Source organism: Bradysia coprophila (genome assembly GCF_014529535.1).
Source record: "Bradysia coprophila strain Holo2 chromosome IV unlocalized genomic scaffold, BU_Bcop_v1 contig_106, whole genome shotgun sequence".
Taxonomy (NCBI): Eukaryota; Metazoa; Arthropoda; class Insecta; order Diptera; family Sciaridae; genus Bradysia; species Bradysia coprophila.
The window spans coordinates 4,383,121-4,397,835 of NW_023503372.1; the positions used below are offsets into that span (position 1 = coordinate 4,383,121).

The window sequence follows — 14,715 nt, forward strand, 5'->3', positions numbered from 1 at the left end:
GAATGAGTGGACGTATAATTTTCCAAATTACACATCTCTTTAGTGTATTAAATTGAAACTCTAGTTCTCATAATAATTCCATAAACTATGAATCTATAAATTACGAATTCACGAAGCTACATCATGGTAGATTCCGCAATATGCTTTTTATTTACTTTTACATTCTTGGGTGCTTACTGCATTTTACAACCATATACTACTCACACACGTTTGTATACCACCTGACTGAATACAAATGATGCAGGTCAAACATTTCTTTTCTTCAGCTGGAAATAAATCAGAGAAAAAAAGATTCTTGAAAGTGTGAACCATAGCAATGCTCTCAGCATAGAAAATATTTGTGGGATGATGGTAGCATAGGCTTTGCATTTTTAGCCCTGTACGAAGTGTTAATATACATGGCTCATCCGTAAAACAATTTTCCTGGCCGTCGACTCGTCCTTACGTTTTTTTTAGTTCGGAACATATTTGAGATTTGTTAGAGTTTTAAAGGTCATCGATGTTCCCAGTCAATAAAGTGTTATGATATTTCCTCAGCGAATTCAAACTTCGCCCAAAAATATCATAGATCATACGCTGGGAAGAACTTAATTGACTGGGAACATCGACGACTTTTAAAACTCTGATAAATCTAAAATTGTGTTTTTTAAAGATACATCGAATAACTTGATTAAATGTCATCCAATTTTACAATTTATTCATCTAAAAGGTATTTGGGTTGGTCCTCCTAAAGCTAGGGGCGCCTAAGTGCTTTAAGGTCTTTCGCCTAGATCTACGGTAAAATAAATGTAAATTAAGCGGCAAATGATAGGTATTGACGATACCAATGCAGGAGTTTATTAAAATCGTGAATGGATCGTGGGTTTGGTTTTTAGTCACGTTCGCTTTTCGTTAAAACAGGAGTCATTTTTTCTTCGTGTGAGTCAGAATACGCACCACATACAAGTGCATCAAAATTTGGAGAATCTTTGACGTATCACATACGAGGATAATACTAGGAACAATGCTATGTATCGTATGTATACATTTACATATGACTTACGGACCCATCGACTCAAAATGTTATGTTTCTGCAAAAGTAGATGTTGTTCTTTACTAAGTACTGAACGCCGAAAAGTGGGTTGGTACTTCACTAACTAAATATGTAAAAGATTTTTGTGTAATATTCTCTTACATTTTTAGTACATTTCGTCACAGAACTACTAATGTCAGCACTCTATTTTTTTGTGAACCAACTTCACAGCCATAACATTTCATGGATATTTTACCAGAGTAAAGTTGTACCACCTGAAAATAGAGCGCATTGAATGAACTGCTGGAAAACATTTTGTGCACCGGGAAACTGGAATACGACTTATTTTTCCATGATTTTTGTTATGAAATATTAGGTTTTCCCGAACGATATAGCGTGCTGGAAAAAAAAATCATTTCTTTACGATTTATCGTGCGAGAACGGTTTTGAATAAATTTTTCCGTGACTATATGAGTGAACAAATTTAATATGGTGAATGTGAAGTTTGAATTTTTTTCAAGTAAATTGATGTGTTTTGTCTATTTCAGTTGTCCGGTGCACAAAACGTTGTTCGTACCTCGACGGGAAATGGGTTTTTTTCAGCACGCGTCCTAATTTTCGTTGCTCGCTTCGCTCGAAAGGAAAACTTAGGACTGGTGCTGAAAAAATCGTCATTTCCTGGCTTGGTACGAAAAATACTCTCTTCAGACCAACCGAGGTTGTCTATCATTTCGATCACTTTGAAATAAAGTAAGTTTTCACAGAATTTCTATTTTGTAAATGTTAGGGATTAAAATGCTTTAGAGTTGTGAAATTCCAAAGAATGACAAAAGATCCAGTGAATACACAGATTCCCTCTCAGAGACTATTTTTGGGACAAAGTTTTTCTATATTTTCCTAAATTTTCTCGAGTTCTCCAACATTTTTCAAAACTTGTCCCAAAAAGTTTTTTTTTTTAAATTAAGAAAACTTGGATGAATGAGGGAAAACCCAAGAAAATGTGTTCCAAATAATGGTCCCTATCTACCGTGAAGATATGATTAGATGATTAGATTCCACAGTCACTTATTTCAGTACATTTCCAAGAAAACCTTGTAATATCTCTTTTCTGCTCAGAAGTACCGTGCCCCCATAATTTATCATACACAGTGTGGAAACGGTTCCGACCCAATACTGGCATATATAAAGTGATGCATCATTTACGGAATTAAAATATCGAATCACATACCATGAAACCCATCACATATTTATGTATAGGCATTACGATCATTACACACTATCTCTGGTAATTATCTGTTTATTAAAAATAAACTTTGCTGTGTTGAATACACAACCAATAATAAATAGACAATGTTATCTCAACCCACATTAAAGGTACACCGCATATTATATCCGAACACAAACAATTTTCATTTTTTTTTTTTTCGTGCGATTATATCGAAGTGGGGTATATATAAATCGGAATTTAATCTAAAATGGTTTATATTCCGACTGTGTGTATATAGACTTTCTGGATGACCTAAACAAACAACCTGTGTGCTCGCCTATCCTAAAAAATATTTTATAAATCAAATTTGACTTGATTTTATTGTTGTCTCAAAGGATGAGATCATGAAATGTGAAACCAATATCATTAAAGTGTGTCCTTATTTCTGATTTTACGCCGTACAGTATAATTCCAAGAATTTTAGACTTTTGTTTTGTTTTGTAGCAAATGTGTATTATGGGTAAAGGTAGGCATAACGAAATGGGATGACGAAAAAAAAACTAATTTTCTTTATAGTGGGGAGAAGAAGGGGATATATGACGAAGTTCGTATTAGATTAAGCTTATTAAAGTCTATGTTAGTCGTCATTTTGAAGGGCACAGTAAAGTTTGTTTTTACAATTCATGCGACACAGTTTTCTAGCATCACATTACTCGGCACTTTGAAATGCTCCTTGAAATGAGTAAGCCACTCTTTCCACAGCACTGCTTCTATCATCAACACTGAACTGACAATCGTCGAATTGAGTGGCTTTAGTGATGAGAGCCGCCGTTTAAGATTAGTTGAATTCTTTGTTTCAGCTCATACAACGAAAACAAAAATCTATCTTTACAGAAGAAACTTACTGTGATTGCATCAGCAACCGAATGTTCACTATGTTAATGCTACGATCAGTGATATGCTTCTTTTTCAAATACGGTCTATTACATGATCGTCAGTTGGTCTACTCATACAACACAACTGTTCATACGGATTTCTATGGTTTACCACTTCCACGCGCTTGTAAGTGAACCCGTATGAAGACATAAGCCCTTTTGTTTGTATTAATAAACCAGCTGACAAACAGCTGAAGCAAATTCTTGTCTAAATTTACTGATGTCGACTACAAATTAAAATAATAATTAATTATGGCGATAGGGAATCGAAAAACTTGAAATTAAATTGAGGCGATAACTTCTTCAAAAGGATTGACATTTGAAAGTTATCTGTTATTGACAACAACAAAAAAATAGCCAAATTTTTCAGTAGATTTGGTTATATAACATAATGTACAGTGAACGACATCTCGAATGTCTCACTGTCATTTTTTTCAGAGAATGTCATTGTGAATTTGCAATGACACAATAAAATTCTCAGAAAAATTTGACAGTGAGACATTTGAGATGTCGTTCACTGTATGTTAAAACAATTGAAGTACAAGATTTCATTAGAAAATATTTTAAGCAACAGAAGTTATAGAATTAATAATGATTTTATTGGTAACAGTATACTTCCTGTAAAACTGTAACTTTATGTTCAGGCAGCAGTAGATTGATAGAGTCAAAATATAGTGATGCGAGATTTGGTACCTTGTACCTTGCAAATATTGAAGCATCTGTTCAAATTTTAAATGTTGTTATGTTACACCAGATTGTGCCACTGTAAACTACTGCCCTGAAAAAGTCGCCGTAACTGAGCAGAATATCTTACATTTCGGAATTCAAAACATAAATTTCGGCATTCCATTTACAATTTTAATTATTTCGGAATGCTTTCTATCGTTATTATGTGCACAAACTGTAACTACAGTCACTATATCTCTATGCAAATAAATTTAAAGAAAAACATCGAAACATTCGTTACACACTCTTATGCTCGTCTGCAACACATAGCTGTACTTCTGGCACGAAACTAAATGCGGAAATGGTTCGCCTAAATTAACATTTTAAAATCAATTTACATGCCGTGTTATAGATGAATTGTACATTATAACGCAAGGACTGAAGTTTCAGAAAATTTTACCAAAGCGATACTTTTGTACTACTCGTGTGAAAACGAAGTTAGTGTCTTATGGTATATGGTGCCTCACGGATTTTCAGTGCCGCCACCAGGTTTTCGGCGTCCTAGGTATTGAAGACTTTGTTTTAAAAAAAATTTCCCACAAGAATTTCGCGCCCGTACAATTGAGAATTTTGCGCCCCTCAGATCGCTGCGCCCTAGGCAAATGTCCGGATTGTCCGTGTGAAGTGGCGGCACTGCGGATTTTATGTTTCCCAAAGGGGCAGGATAATTTTTCTGAACTTCATCTAACCAAAGTCAGTCTTTCAAGTCTGTTTGGTCGCTACTCATTTATGATGAATTGTTCAAACTATCGCGGGGCCACAAAATTTCCGGCGATGGCCCCGCGATAGTTTACCACTGTTTAAGGCACTGTCTATTTTTGAGAAATCGATTTCAGCTAATTTCGGGAAATTTTATCAAAATTCTGAACATCTTTCAGAAGCTTAAATTGGTTTACTGAAAAGAGTCGTGAATAAAGCAGCACTAATAGCTTCATGTTGTTATTCTCTCTCAAAACTTACATTGTTCTAAGTGTTCGCACTAAGCCCACAGTTTCATTTACAATAAACTTTGCAAAAGCTTTGTGTACCGTCTTTCTGAGTAAGAATATGGCAAAGTTTTAATTAACAAGACGATTAAAATGATTTTTCAAAGGCTGCATTTACTCTTCGCTTCATCAAAGAAACATAAAACACGAAATGATGGTAATGATGCCACGTACCCTACCTATGATATAACAACAATTAGCTTATTATAAATGAATGGATGGATAAGCAAATGATCGTTTTAATGTTAACATGTTACTTGTTATTCGCATTTGTCGACGAAAGTTTTTGATCGTAAAATTACTATACTCAAGGCATTAAATCGGAGAGCAAAGGGATAACATGATAATAAACGGAATGTAATTTATCTTATAGCATATAATCAAAATGAACACCCGTTGGCTGTTTGCTCGAAGAAAATGAGACGTTTACTTTATCAATGGTCAATAATATCAAAGTTTTGCCAAAGTGTTGTTGTCGATTGTTACGCATTATAATATATACTAATATCGACGCAACAAACAACAACAATAAAATAAACTTAACCAAGCCAACCAGGGCATATTATTTGTAAACAGTTTCACAAATTTCCCTCAGTTTCACTAAATTTCACTAAATTTCCCTAAATTTCACTAAATGTCCATAAATTTCACTAATTTCATTAAATTTCACTAATTTCATTAAATCACTAATTTTTTTAAATTTCACTACAGTTTCGGAAATATAAGAAGTTACAATTACATCGACGTAATTATTCCATATGGATTAATAACGTTACGACATTTACAACGTGACACATTGCAATGTGAAACCGCAACTTCATTAAATTTCACTAATTCATTAATTACTGGCAGGGCCTAATAATTGGAAAGAGTTTATCTAATTTTACTTTTCCCTAAATTCATCAATTTTCCCTAAATTTCATTAAATTTCCCTGAATTTTATCAAATTTCCCTGAATTTTATCAAATTTCCCTGAATTTTATCAAATTTCCCTGAATTTAACAAACATTTTCCTAAATTTTACCATATTTCCCCAAATTTCACTAATTTCGCAAAAATGTTTTCTAATATTTTTGCAGTTAATCAGTTAACACCTAAACTAATTTCACTTTTCCCAAAATTCACCAATTTTCCTTAAATTTCATCAAATTTCTCTAAATTTCAACAAATCCTGAATTTCAACAAATTTTCATAATTTATCCAAATTTTCCTAAATTTCACTAATTCCGCAAAAACATTTTCTATTTGAAGCACCTAGCAAGACCGAATATGTGAGAACAGTTTAACTAATTTCCCTAAAGTTTCCTTTTTCCTCACCAAATTAACTAAAATTTCACCAAAATTTTCAAAAGTAAATGAAATTTCATAAATTGCGCGAAAACGTCTACTAATATTAGGCCCTGGCCAACATAATATACACGAAACTTTCCCATTTATCCTATATTCACGATCAAATATCTTGTTTTCCATTTTCTAACCGGCAATTTTCTATGTTTTTCTCATATCCGACACGAGTATATACACCGCTATATTAACAACACACCCATTCAGTTTTAGAACAGCTGTCTGTGCCGAGACATTTCCATGAAAATTTAGTCGTTTTGGAACAGTGAACGAGAGAACTTGTTATTTTTCCACGAAAAATAAAAACGTTGCTCCACTCTCGACGATATATTTTAATAAACAACAACGAAACGAAATAATAAAAAAAAACAGGTTTCGTTGTACATTTTGGCTTTTGGTGTAAAGTATTGTATTTTGGCTCGTGTGATTTTCCATCAGCACAGTTGTGTATATTCTTCACAGTTTGTGGTGTTAAATTGCGAAAAAAAGAGTCAAAAATAAATTATTCAATATTTCCTTCCTGTTGACATGGGACATATCGAAATGTCGAAATTGTAGAAGATTTACAAGTTTTTGTTGTAAAATTTCAATTTGCCGTACGTGTTAATCATATATGTTACGTATACCGCTTTACCGAAAGCTAAATATGTAAATTTAGTGGTTCGAGTCCCATTCCGTATTATCCGTACGTGATGGTAATACCAAATTGTTATTAAGTGAAATAATGTGATTACGTCGGAAAATTTGAATTGGATTTTGAAAAGTAAATAAACAACTTTCGGATAGGATTAATGGACTGTATCAGACACAATCGGGTTTTTTTATGTCGTTGTGGATTCTTCTTCTTGTTTGGATTTTGGCTTCGCGGTTTACATTTGCGACTCTGAAAAACGTTTATGTTATCCACAAAAATTTTTTTTTTTGTGAATTGACTCGTGTGCTCGATATTTTCGTTGGAAGATACAAAATTTTTACAAAATATTTTTTGTTGTGTGTTGTATAACATCGTTTTATGGTGAGTTGAGCATATTAAATCTGTTTTTTATTTATTTCCGTGCACATTGTGTAAATAATTCGAATTTGTGTACTTCATCTGAGCATTTATGTATCAAACATTTATAAATATTCGGATATTGATATTAACTAATTCAGTTGTTGGTTCCCTTTTTTGCATCCAAATAAATTCGTATTGAAAATGGGTAAATATTATTTTTCAATTTTAAGCCGGAGAGAATTAAATGTTTGTCTCTACCAGCACAATACGTCTGGTAAAACATGGTTTAAAAAAAACGCCGTTCATAAATTTATTTAAATTAATGTACGATCGTGTTCCATGTTCCAATGTTCCATGTTCACGTTTTACATACATTTAGGTCGGAGATAGCATTTTGTTTTCATTTTAAAAAGTAAACAAGGTCTCGAGATTTAGTAGTTCTACACACAGACGTGCATATTGGTAATGCGAGCACTTTTTGTTTACGTATCCAATTAGACTTGTTTCTGTTCCAATACATTCCATTTAGCCAAACGTGAATGCAGCGCCAATTTATTTATTATTTTTTTTGGAATTTGAGATAACACTTTGATGAAAATTAATGTAATTGCGCCGAGAAATCGATGAAATGATATGCTTAATGGGATTAGATACACACAAAGAGAATGAGGATAAATTACCACGTAAATTGACACATTTCATTCAAAATGATTGCCGTTAACATTTTCAGTTGTCATAAATGCCATCGATAAGAATTTGAGTTTTTAGGTGAATGTCTCTGTTGTAGGTGGTTCTGTGGCGTGAAAGAGATCGTTACACAAAAATATTCTAGAATTCCATAGACCCCGGAAAACTCAAAAATGTAATAGCTAGATCAAAATATTTAAAAAAATCTTTTAATAACATTCTCTATCTAAATACCTGCAGAATGAGCCATCACAGCAGAATATCCACTCTGCTCTTGCTCTTTGGTCAAGGTTTCATTTTTTTTCAAACTTTTTCATTTGATTATCATAGCGAGACGGTATAGACTGACAAAAATATGGATGGACGAAAATATCTTAAACCCTTTTTTTTGATGAAGGTGAAAATGGTAACGCTACTCGAAAATTTTTAGTTTTTGATTTTTCACCTCCTGAAGTTGTTCCGTAGTCTGAAAAGTTGTTTTTCGGGGTCTACGAATCATTAGAATTTTTGTGGACCGGTCTCTTTCGCACTCCACAGAATCGACTGTTTTAATATCTGCACTGGGAAGCAGGTAATGGAGCAGGTAACACGTGTTCATATTTTCTCAAGTTTTCGAATGTTTTTCCTAAATTTTCCTATCTTTACTCAAATTTCTCAAATTTAATTTTTGTAAAAATGTGGGAAAATGAGTAGGAAAACGTTGTCTTTGCTAAAAAGACTCGAAATGTGCAGATTGCTTAACAGAGTAACACAAAAACGTTATGTCGATCCACAACATCAATAAATTCTGACATTTCCAATCAGTTCTCTACAGCAACATTAACTTGATATCGTAGTGGAGACATCTAGGTAAGGGAAGTGTTTGGCGAACGTGCGTCGGTTTCAATGCGAACCTAGCAAATCTTTCAAGTATGCCCCCTGAAAAATATACATTTTCGATGAGATCCAATTATTTAATAAACAGCACCTCTTCTCTCATTTGCTTGGTGATTAATGAGATTAAAAGAATTTGTCAGCAGACATACAGTCTACAATTAACGACTTTCTCCACTGCGCTATCATCTGTTATCGACAGCTACAACAAAAATAAATGATGGGCTCTGTTAGTTTGGTTTTATTAATAGATAGATGTATGTTAAAATCAATGAAGTAGTAGATTTCACATAAAACCTTAAAAAATACTTAAAGCGAAAGAAGGAGCAGATTTGATAATCATACTGTAAAATTTACAGCCCGAACATTCTAAGAATGAAAGTTATAAAAATCCATTTCAGGGATATATTTTTAGGAGCTAGCCAATGGGAAACAACGACCGAAATTTTGACACTATAATTTACTTATAGCTCTGTTGCAAGAAGAAGCGTCTTCCACAATGCATAGCGATTGTTAAATTTAATGAAGTAAAAGAGTTCGTTTCAATCGGTAGAAAATACTTTGATCAAATATCGTATCATTTATGACTACCTTCTGCGTGAAAAGATTATTCCCAGAAACTGTAAATCCCAGAAACCTATAAATTATTCGCTTCGATGTAAATTTAGTACATGCCGTTCAACATTTTCGTCTTTTTTTTTGCTTATTCTCTTCAAATAAACGTATCGAGATACCAACTTTCCACACACAATTTACTTTTAAGGTGATTCCATTAGAGAGGTCTATGTTCGGTAACCTTTATCAAGCAACTATTGTGTTAACCTTTCACTAATTGCGAAAGCATGTTCTTGGAAATGTATGAAAAATACCATATAACAATATGAAAACGATCGAAGTGGTTGCTTTCCTACCAAATAAGCACATAAATTCCTTACGCTCATCATTCCGTTCAAGTTATTTAATTAGAATTCTCCGCTCTAATGTTGTCGAAATATAGCTTAATCGGTGAACAGAATTTATTCGAAGCAATATTTCACCGAGAGAAAATGAATTTCGTCTTTACGTCCATCTTAAATCATTTTTGAAAATATATTTTCGACAGTGTTCAGCGGATAAGGAGTCAATGATGGTTCATAAGGCATGGCATTCACTTTTTTTATAAACGAGATAGAGAAGTAAAACAGACATTCACAGCTTGTAATACGAAGTACAGTGGCGGCTGTGTTTATTATCTCGCCGTTTGCGTAACATTGCAAATACAAATGAACCAGATGTGATCGAAAATCTTTTGTTTACGCAAAGAGATGACGATTCCACAAAAGAATTATTTTTTTTCCATTCGCCTGTTAAGATAATAACTTGAGCTAATCGTATTCATACGCAAAACTTTCTCTATGTGGAATCCATGCGAGTTGAATTGAGTTTATGTATGCAATGAAGATAAAAGTGTATCAACAAAATTCGTGGAACATTTTGTTCACATCACGCAAAAGAAAATTCAAATAGGAAGTTCAAAGAAATATTTATGCAAAAAACCAGACCTAGTTACCATATACTAGATTAGAGCTGTGCGGACAGCCCAAAATATCGTCTCGCCCGATACTAGACCGCTCCCGATAGCACAAAATTCTATATTTTCTATGGTGAAAAACTTTCGGGCACAACACCGGGCAGTCCTTTTTTCTGGTGGTCACTTGCTCGAGTAACGGAATATGCAAAATTTTTCTTAAAAAAATATCCTGATTGTATGGTCAGCCCACAGCATCGTAACCACCATAACCAAAGATTTTTTTTTACTTTTTAATATTTCCGGGCCCCAGATGGTGGTCAGAAAAATTTGGTCCTCTCGCACTAGCTATACCAGATAACAACTTCAATCACAATTTAACGTTCCCGATTCGTTACAACTGATAAGATGTCTTATCTATATGTAGAAGGTTTTCCATTTTCAGAAGACGAATTGCTTTTTAAACGAATTTAAAGCAACTATTCTGTTGGTACTGAACGTCGCAAGGACAGTCGTCCAGCCAACCCGGCCAGTTTTTCTTTTATGAAAAGAATTTGGCTGGTCACTTTATTGTTGTTTATTGAAATATTACATAATGGAAATGGCAGACAAAACATTGTTTCACGGTTATTGATTAGAAGTACATCAAAACCATCCATATATACATCCTCGGGATATTTATTGTATGTTGAGACTGAAGTGTCCACTCATACCGAAGTGTATAACAAAAACTTTCCACTGAGTTATTTCCACATAAGTCTGATGGTATGCCATTATTGAATTCGGTCAAGTATCCAATAATGGGAGGAAAAAAGTATGTTACCGCAAGAGCAAACAAAAAATTATTTTTATTTCTGTAGCCACAAAGCGCGTTTTTTTTCATAAATTGGTTTTAATGTCCTTAAGTAATTATTATCGTTTCCATTTCGTGAATAATTGGTCGCAATATTCAGAACTATGGCACGAAAAATTGTTTTTTTAAACTGTAAATTGTCTGTCTCTCGGGCTGACTGCCATAAATTTGGTGAAATACAATCCTCTTTGTGTGTTGCCACATAAATATTTATATAATCGCAAAAATGTTCAAGCGAATACGAATAATAAATTTCAGGTTTAGGAATTAGACGGGACAGCCGTTGTTCAGGCGACCGTCAAGAGATTTTTGTTAAATGAAATTACAGTCGTAAACACCTAAAAGTACTGTCATGCTATCATCAATCTCTTATCTGTTTAGTCCACTTTGTTCCACACATCTTGTGACTCATACATATGTCATTATGTGGAATAAAGTGTACTAATTTAAATAGGAGATCGATAACCCGACGGCACTTTTAGGTGCTCACGACTGTAGTTCAATAAATAAGAACGTTTACATCTACAGTGAACGACATCTCAAATGTCTCACTGTCAAATTTTTCTGAGAATTTTATTGTGTCATTGCAAATTCACAATGACATTCTCTGAAAAAAATGACAGTGAGACATTTGAGATGTCGTTCACTGTAAGAAAGCTCTCTTCTCTACTTTTTGTGAACGGATTTCACTGCAATGACGTTTCATCGAGTGAAGTTATTTCAAGGGAAAATAAGGAGTAAATAATGAAGTAATGAGTATATTGGTGGCACCTCACCAGGCCAACGGAGGTTTCACATTTTATTTAAAAAAAAAAAAGAAAAAATATTTTCATGAGAATGATTGCGACTGCGAAGTCTGTCAAAACTTGAAAGAAATGGCAATAGATGGTGTTGTTGTTGCCTAACTGGAGGTGACCATTTTTTCTGTAAAACTTAAATAATGCTTAGTTTCCTCTTACCAAAAAAGTACTCCGTGTGAGAGACAAAATTTAATTTTTTCAATTTTTGCTTTGTTTTTAGACAGCTCGCTCTCTTACGGCTCTCTAACGGAGTACTTTTTGTTGAGTGGAATGGGAACTTAAGAGCAATAACTTGTCAAAACCAAAATCGCATGATTTATCTTTAGAGTGAAGTTGGTCATGAATTGACACTGCGAAGTGATCCATAGTTTCGATTAATAGTCATTTACATAACAAGGGAAAAAAGATGAAAAGTCAGAGTTTTAATATGAATTTGGTTGATCCGAAAAATTAAAAGTACTGTTTTCGACCCTTGTAGTATGCAAAAACATTTAAAATATAAATACGAGATGCGATCATGTTCATCGGCTGTTAAGTCTGTTGGAAAACTACATTTATTTGATGAAATTAGAAAATCGCCGTCAATTTGAACATTTATTTAATAAAAAACGATGAGTGAAACTTATTGACCATAACGAAATGTTACCGCAATAAATTTCCAACATTGTTTGATGTACAAATTGTTCCATGTTTCCACTTCTAATATTAATAACGAAATGGAAGAGGTCAGCCAAAACCATAACTTTTTCCATCATAATTCCCATAAACATAACTACGCAACTTCTCCATATACATTTTCTCAACAAACTTTGCAATTCAATTTTTTTTCGTTAAAATTCTATGAACTTGAGCACCAGTGTGTACTTGTTTGATGAACACTCGACAAAATTTAATCTCAAATTTAATATTGTCATGTCGTTGAATTTTAAATTTTAAATTTTATGAAATTAAAGTCAGACAGAACAAATAACCAACTCGAGCCACCTGATTTAAAGTGATAGCATCGTTGATGTTTCCCGTGTAACCCGTTCGCCGTAGGACATAATTATTTAATATTTACGTTAAAGTCTCAGTCTACATTTTGTTTTCGCTTTCCATTTTCTCTCGTCTGAACTCCATTTGACTCCGTAAATATTTTCGTTTCATTCGTTTGCTTTATCTGGCTTCCATTTAGAGTGTGTGTGTGTACACTTCCCCATCATTAGATCAATTTTATTTTACACGAAAATTATTCAAACGATTTGGTAGACGATGTCTTATAAAACATACAATCGATGCATTGACTTCGCATTGAATGGGGCACTGCTTTCAAATTATTTCATTTTAGAGAGGAAAATATTTCTTTTCGAAAAATTTTCCGGAAAATCGCAAATTCAATGTAATTTGTACAAATACAGAGACGATGAGAATTGATCGATTTTATCGTCGAGGACACATCACACTAACGAGTCAAATATGTAGGATGCATTTTGTGAATAATAACTAGCATGCACGGTTCCAAGTAAATTGTCATGTTCACATAACTGAATAAAAATATTTTTCATTCTGAAAAAAAGGAAGGATTCTAAGAATTGTTATTGCGAGAAAATAGGAAATTCCAACAAAAGCGATATTATTTGCGGTCAGAGCGCAGCGAGTTGGAATTTCCTATTTCTACCTTAAGTAAACACAACGATAGTCATGAGTGCATGTTGTTTTTTTCCGTTAGCTCCACGAAATGAAAACGTTGATTCGCTATACCATTTTCGAAAACGAAAAAAAGTGACAGTTCGATTGAGAAAAATTCTATTTTCTTCCAACGGGAGAGAAAGTGCTGCACTTTTCTCACTAGAACACACAATTTGTCTGGTTTTCGGCCCCTTTTATGAAAAGTTGTATACGCATCTGTTGTGGACGGTTTTTTTTAGGCATTTTCTCACTTCGTTCAGGCTACTCACTAAATTGACTAAAATATACCGTCCACAACAGATACGTAAATAACTAGGCTACCTAATCATTACTGAACATCCTGTGAAAATGTGAGATTCTACCAGGGACTACTTTTACGAAAACTTTTTTCCATATTTTCTTAAATCTCGAATTTTTCTACAATTTTTCGAAATTAAGAAAAAAGGAAAATGCGGAAAAATTCAAAAAAATATGAAAAAATGTTTTCCCAAAAATTGTTCTTTGATGTTACAAGAGGTGGATATGAAGATATCAAATTCAGACTAAGTACAAGAATGACTCCAAAGGATTCAACAAAACAAGCAATTATGAATTGCTTCAAAGAATCAAAGCGATGTAACTTATTTTCAATTTTGCCTACGACCGTTTACTGTAATTCTGTAAATGCAAATAGAGTCAATGAAAAATTCATAACAATGTTGAGTGTGGGACGAAAGAAAATCTGATATTAAGTGAATCTCATATAAATACCATTGATGGCTAAATATAGACATTGTAGAACCGGCGTCACTGCGCTAGTCTCACTAAATTTAGCAACAAGTGAATAGCGGAACAGACAATATAAGTTATTTACATGACAAGAAATAAATAAAAAGTTGGAAAGTCCAGTTTTCGTGTGATGAACACACACACGCCGTCAACCAACAGGTTTTTTGCCTAGCTTACTGAATGTACAAGACATATAACACTTATACTTTAGTAACGGGAGTAACAGTTGCGGTTGAAATCAAGGCTGTATACTTTGGGGAGGTCACGCAGATGCAGACACGCGGGTTACACGCCACGTTTCATGCAAAAAATTCACCACGCCATACAAATTCAATTTTGGTGAGTTTGTTTGTAT

General features: G+C 33.6%; 1 protein-coding gene across 1 annotated transcript in view; it reads left to right on the forward strand.

Moving 5' to 3' along the window:
- Positions 1 to 6,462: 6,462 nt before the first annotated feature.
- The window catches only part of LOC119071045 (somatostatin receptor type 2-like), a 76,466-nt gene continuing 68,213 nt past the window's right edge, over positions 6,463 to 14,715 (forward strand). The window contains exon 1 of the mRNA XM_037175647.1: positions 6,463 to 7,225. The gene's annotated coding sequence lies outside the window, so the exon portion shown is untranslated. The remainder of the gene's footprint in view (positions 7,226 to 14,715) is intronic.